We start from the raw sequence: 7,003 nt of genomic DNA on the forward strand, positions 1-7,003 counted from the left end.
GCCTACATACCATTGGATTATATGCGAGTGTGAAATGCTGCCTCTTGTATACTGGCAAGTGGCTCAGGCTAACATCCAAGCTTTACTGAAGGTGATCGTCAACAACCATTGACGACCCCATTAAGTTACGTCAATTTCTATTAGGTTGTCTCTGGTTAAAATAACACATTTATAGCCCATGATTGGAAGAGTAAAAATGACCACCTGAATGCTTAAGGTAGGTAGGTTGCATTCGTGAGGTACTCCTCTCTCTGAAAGAATAATAGGCCCACAATAGTTAGAAAGGCACAATCAATCTTAATGAGAATCAACATTAATCCTCCCCTAATAGACAAAATTACTTACTGGTGTGGACGAGCTATGCAGCCAAGGCCTAAGTTGTAATGCCATAGCCTAGATCCCAATATACACCTGTTCTTTCTATGTTTCACAAGTCCGAAGACCCAACGCAATAGTTCTTTTCATATTTGAGATGATAGAAAACTTTTGAAGAGTTGGATGAAATTAGGATTTGCATATCTTTTTAATATTTTGCTATTGAAATAAAAGCAAAATCATTTTACAAATGTCAACTCAAAACGAAATGGGATTGATATGCTGAAAAGAGTGAGCATTTTGCAAGAGCAAGTGCATTCGTTAGGTGCTTTAGGATTTGAGATGATATTAAGTACCATTGATTAATGGGTTATTGCCTATGAATGATGCCCATTAAGAATGGGGTGGTCTACCCAAAGGGAGATAAATATTTTGTATTAAGGAACTTAGTGCATCATATTGGGTTGTATTGTACCCACAGTTGCATTAAAGGGATAGACATGCATGATTTTTTTTTCCCTTTTCAATTTGCACCCTTCTCCAAGAAAGGATTAAAAGGAGACTCTTATGACAAAGGTGTGGTGTAATGCTCAATAATTATGTAATAAAGACTAAGATGACAACCCAATAAGTGCATGAAGTGTTAGTATAAAGATGTGAGGTAAAGTTTCATTCTTGTGAACATTAGGATTCATTTTTCAAAACTATATCCACTTTCAATACTACACCTGAATCTCAAAATATACAACTTTTACTTCATCCTTAATACCATTTTTAAGTTGAAATTGAACGTTCTTCTTTATTAATTCTTACTATAAATTTTAAAATAGTTGGTTGAATTATTCATCTAATGAATAGACCTCTTAAACCTTTTCAATCCAATTGCTATGAAGCGTAGATATCAAAGTCATACTTTTGCAAGGTAATCACCCATCTTCGTTGCTTAGGAGTGAGGTTAGATTATGAGAGGAAGTAGTTATGAACTCTATGATCACTCTTCACTCTAAAGTAATTGCCATAAAGATAGTGGTGCCATTTCTTGATCACATGAAGAATATGTAACAGTTCTTGGTCATAGAGATTCATTGCCATTTTCTTTTTTGTTAACTTGCTACTTTCAAAGACAATGAATTTATGCTCTTAAAGCAAAAGTGCACTTATGCTTTGTCCATTTGCATCACAATAGATAGTGAACTCTTTTGAAAAGTTAGGGCTAACTAAAATAGGAGCTAAAGCAAGCAATTGCTTTGAAAAAGCTTCAATCAATTATAGTATTTTAGAAGAAAGCTTCTTTCTTAAGACTTAGCTAAAGATACTGTAATAGTTACATATTACATGATAAATCTCCAACAGAAAGAAGAGAAATAAAATAACTATGAAGAGATATAATGCACTTCCTTAGGATTAGCCTTACTTTATTCTTCATTGACAATGTCTCCCAAATACTCCACCTCAGTTTGCATGAATAAACAATTACTCCCCTTAGCAAACAACATGCGCTACCTTAAAACATGAAATACCTTCCTCATATGCATTAAACAATTCTCAAATTACTTGATGTAGATAATGATGTCATCAAAGATTGCTAAGAGAAACTATAAAAGGAAGGGTTGCAATATTTGTTTATGAGGTTTTGAAAGGTGGATGGTACCTTTGTTAACCCAAATGGTGTAACAAGGAAATGATAGATCCCTTCCAATATTTTGTTCTTGAGGGTCTGAAAGGTGGATGATACCTTTGTTCACCCAAATGGTATAACAAGGAAATGATAGAGCCCTTAATCAATCTTGAATGTTGTCTTTATTTCATCATCCTCTCTCATGTGAATCCGATGGTAGCTTGATCTCGAATCTATTTTAGTAACATACTTTGCCCCCTTAAGCTTATCAAGTAAGTAATCAACTCAGGATGGGATTCTTATTCTTGACAACGATTTTGTTGAGGTCCTTATATAATCAATACACATTCTAAAGGTACCATCCTTTCTCTTGACCAACAAGATTGGGGATGAATAGGGTGAAGAACCATGCTCAATAAATCCCATCTCAAGTCGTTAATTTGCTTAGCTACATAGTTCACATTTTGAGAGGTTGTAAAGTGGCTTATTTATTGGTTTTGAGTGACTCCAAATCTATAGGATGATCCACTACTCTCTTAGGAGGTAGGTTTGTAGGCACCTATAATAAGTCTCTATATAATTCTTTGCTGATTCCTTGGATTGATATGTAACCTTTTTATTAAGGTGTAAAACAAATATCTATGAGTGCATCTTAGACTTCTTTTTGAGCCGCTTTTTTGTAATGAGCTGAAAAGCTGCTTTGTTATGGATTCCCTCTAAGTGCATGAGTTGTTTGTCACTGACAAAGTCCATGTACGATTGAGAAAAATCCATAGCAATTCACCCTAATTGCCTTATTCAATCATAGCCTAGAACCACATCAATAGGGTACATCTCCAAAGCAACCAAGTATACTTCTTACTTCATAATTTTCAGCCAAGCATAGGGGCACTTTAGGGCACATTTGGATGTTTATATTCTCACCATCATTGGCTACTTGAACCTTTATGGACTGATGTAATTCAAAGGAAAGACAATGCAATCTGTTCATTGCTTGCTTATTCACAAGACTATGTATACCACTACTATCCACCAAGTTATACATGGTCTTGTTGTGGATGTTTCCTCCAAACTGTCCCTACTTTATGGAAGCTTTGGTTTGTCCAAAAGATTGCTGAAAATTTACATCCATCTTGTAATTGCGAGCATACATTTCAGCCAACTCAATTACTTCAAAGAGAGTGGAGGGTTTTTGTGGCATTACATTATCTAATAAACTTGGTTCTAGCCCATAAATGTATTTATGTAATTTGACATCATCATTGACACTCTTTGAATACATGGTCAAATTCAAGAATTGGTTGGTGTACTCTGTCACTAATAGCTTCCTTTGGTCAAGCTGATACCATCTCAATAGCCAGCTTCTCCTTTTCTATGCATGTAAAACAAATACTTGTGCCATTTGAGCTTTGAAGCCTTCCCATCCATTAATTTGCTAATTTTTCCTCTTTATATATCTCCATTTAGAAGGACTCTTATTTTGATGTCCACTCCTCTAGGTCTAATGGGGAAGAAGAATGCCCATTATATTTGGCCAAGATGGAGTTCTCTCTCATTAAAAGCTTGATGTCAATTATAATGAAAATCCAAATAATTTTTACCTAGGACCCAAATTATTGGAGAAACTCCTTGTAAATGTAGGTTAAAATCTACGTGTAGCTCGTTGATCTCTTGATCCTTGGGGAATTAGTGGCATAAGTGCTTATAATTGGTTTTCCATTCCTTTGAGAAATCTCACCCACTTTGTAGCTATCATTCATGATACCTTTTCATTAAATAATGCCTTGTTGAGAATTCATGTTCTACTACTAAAAGGGCTGTCCTACATTAGAATTATCTTTACTTTCCCTATTAGCCAATTCTAGTGCCATCAATTAAAAAATTTGAGGTGAAAGTTTATCCAATGACTCCTTAGTTGGATGAGCCATGTGATCAATAGATTCTTTCATTTGAGAACTTGATAGGGCCATTTGCTCAACCATTTGATCAATCTTAAACACCAACTCATGATGTCTAGCTATACGTTGGGTTTCATGGTTGCAAAGGGTTGAATGGAGGGTACTATACACCAACTCATGATGTCTAGCTATATGTTGGGTTTCATGGTTGCAAAGGGTTGCATGGAGGGTACTATATGCTCCATGCTCTTTTGAATCTTCTTGATGATCTCCTTGAGTAATCTTAACCATTGAGTTCATGATTTGTTTCTTTAGGTCCTCATTTGGCTTACTTTTACCACTTTTGCCTACCATTTGAAGGTGTTGTCTACTAGACATGCAATCAGTAAAATGGCTATAGGTCCTCATTTGAAGGTGTTGTCTACTAGACATGCAATCACTAAAATGGCTATAGGTCCTCATTTGCCTTACTTTTACCACTTTTTCCTACCATTTGAAGGTGTTGTCTACTAGACATGCAATCACTAAAATGGCTATAGGTCCTCATTTGCCTTACTTTTACTACCTTTGCCTACCATTTGAAGGTGTTGTCTACTAGACATGTAATCACTAAAATGGCTATGAGTCTGATGTCAAAATGCTAGAATTTTTTGTTTAGATCAAAGATGATGATTCCCTCTTCAAAAACAACTATTAAGCTCATTGTTAGAACAAGGATATAGAATTTTGGAAACAATTTTCTATGACTGTCCAAAATAATTTTGCACCCTATGGAAACTCTATTTTAGAGTAACAACACCATGCATACCTTGTTTAAGGATTGTAAACCTTGTGGAGAACCATGTGGAACCTTAAGTACTCTATAATACCATGTGGGACTTGTATTCCACCTGTAGGACCTTCAAAATACCCTGCAATACCTAGATTTGACCTACAAATGCCTTGTAAATCCATATAATTGTAACTTCTTGTCTACTACCTATAATGACATTTGAATTCCTTGTAGGAGCTTGAAAGTGCCCTGTTTCTTCAACAATGCCCTTGTCTTCAATCCTCCATACATGAGTACCTATGTGAGGGATAAAATGGTGGATAGGGCACTCCACATGGGGTTGTAGATCACTAAGGGGTGTGCCACGTTCCACCTTAGGCTGGGTTTTGCATGCCTTTAGAGTCTTAAGTAGCAAGTGAGGGTTACCTCTCTTTTGACTTGCTACCTCGTTTGGGATCCATCTTTTTCCTTGATGGATATTTCAATATGGCAATAACAATCTCAATCTAAAAGAAAAGGATGAAATGCATTGATTGAAACTAAGCTTTTAATCTTTGATGATGTGCATGAAAATAGATAGATTCAAGAGATAAAAGAGAGATTACCTTAGCAATCAATGAATCATTGAATTGCTAACTTACTCCTTTTCAAAATCTTGGGATTTATCAATAGGACAAGTGCAAAAGATTAGGGATTAAACAATCCATAATCATAGAATTTGATGGAGGCATGAATGTGTAAAACTGCTAATGTGTATGACTTTATGGATACCACAATTCATTTTCACTATGAAAGAATGAAAATCACGGCCATTATTGAATTAATCCCTCTTCCAACAAGTGGATGATGGCTTAAGCAATTGGATTAGAGAGACTTAACAGAGAAATTTGAAGAAATACCTCTTTGATGAGTGGTTTGAAGCTTGAAAGTACCAAAGGTAGTAAAATGCTTTGACCTCTCGATTATGAAGCTTCAATGATAGCTCCCAAGCACTCCTTCCATGCTTCTCAGGCCTGAAACAATACTTTAGTATGAAGGAGAGGGCTAAAATCAATGATTGCCCCAAATCTTTACTCCATGAGCCGTCATGGTTACAAGAATGCTTTAAATCTTTACAATTTTCAAACTTGACACAAGTATCTTGAAATATACTGAGTACTAACACTAAGGAAGTTATAGAAGAAGACTTGGTTGAAGATTTGAGAGTTTGAAGAAGTAGGCTATGGCCACCTTACTATATATTAGCATTTCTAATAAGAAAGATGAGAGGATGAAGCCAAATAGAGCTCAAAACTAATGAACAGTATGAACTTGATGCTTGTTGCTTGATTGGACATCAAATGAATGATCACTTATTGAGATTCGGTGTGGACTTGCCTGTCGTTCATTGCAAAATGGGCCACAAAATGCAAGGTTGATTCTTGAGGCTCAAGATGATCATGAACTCTATATATTGGTTATCAACAAGCTTCATTTGACCTTCAACAAGTCCCTAGATCGATAGATCTTGCAGAAGGCCAATGATCAATGAGAGATATGAAGATTTATTGAGAACTCCATGGGAGTTTTAAAGAATGAGAAAGAAGAAGCTTCGTTGAAAAAGCAAATGTAATTAAAATCCTTTCTAACTATTGTAAACCTCATTTTGGCAAAATAACTCTGAAATTTACTAAGTTGAAAGTTGGTGATGACTTGCAATTTGACCTTGATCCCACCCAACTCATCCAAATCTCTAGTGAATAGCCCCAAATATGGTGTCTGCTCCTTGTAGATGGATTGTAGTCACTAGTAAAGCATGTATCTATTCTACATGTGGTAAAATAGATGATCTAAATGAAAATCAGTGAAAAATAGATGTGAAAAGGATTGAAAAATGGATGAAGACTAAAGCTCCGATACCACTTGTAAAAAAGGGAATTGAAAGAGAAGAAAGAGAAACAAGAGAGAAATACTAGAATATGAGAGAGAAAGACATGAAGAAGAGAGAGAAAGAGAAGGAAACCATAAAAGTTGTGCAAGGAGAATGAAGATGAAAAAGACTTTGTTTATTACTAAATGATGAAAAATTTATCTTATATGACTTTTATACTAAGCCAATATAGCTTGTATTTTTCTTATTTTCAAAAAAAAAACATTAATGTCTTGTTTTTCCATTCTTTACACTTCAATAACTATGCCTACACATCAACTATGTCCTACAATACCCCTATTTTTAAAAGATTTCAAGCCATATGATCCTTTGCTTTCATCTTTTCTTGGAGAGCATCCAACAACTTTGAATCACCCAAGTTAGTTTGTAAAGATTGAACCTCTAGCTTCAACTTGCCCTTAGCTCACATAAAAGCTTTCATTGGTTTTGTAATAAAAGGTCCCTCAAAATTTCATAAGGCCTTTGAACAA

This window comes from Lygodium microphyllum, chromosome 9, assembly GCF_053477565.2.
Source record: "Lygodium microphyllum isolate KBCC chromosome 9, Lygodium_microphyllum_v1.1.10, whole genome shotgun sequence".
Taxonomy (NCBI): domain Eukaryota; kingdom Viridiplantae; phylum Streptophyta; class Polypodiopsida; order Schizaeales; family Lygodiaceae; genus Lygodium; species Lygodium microphyllum.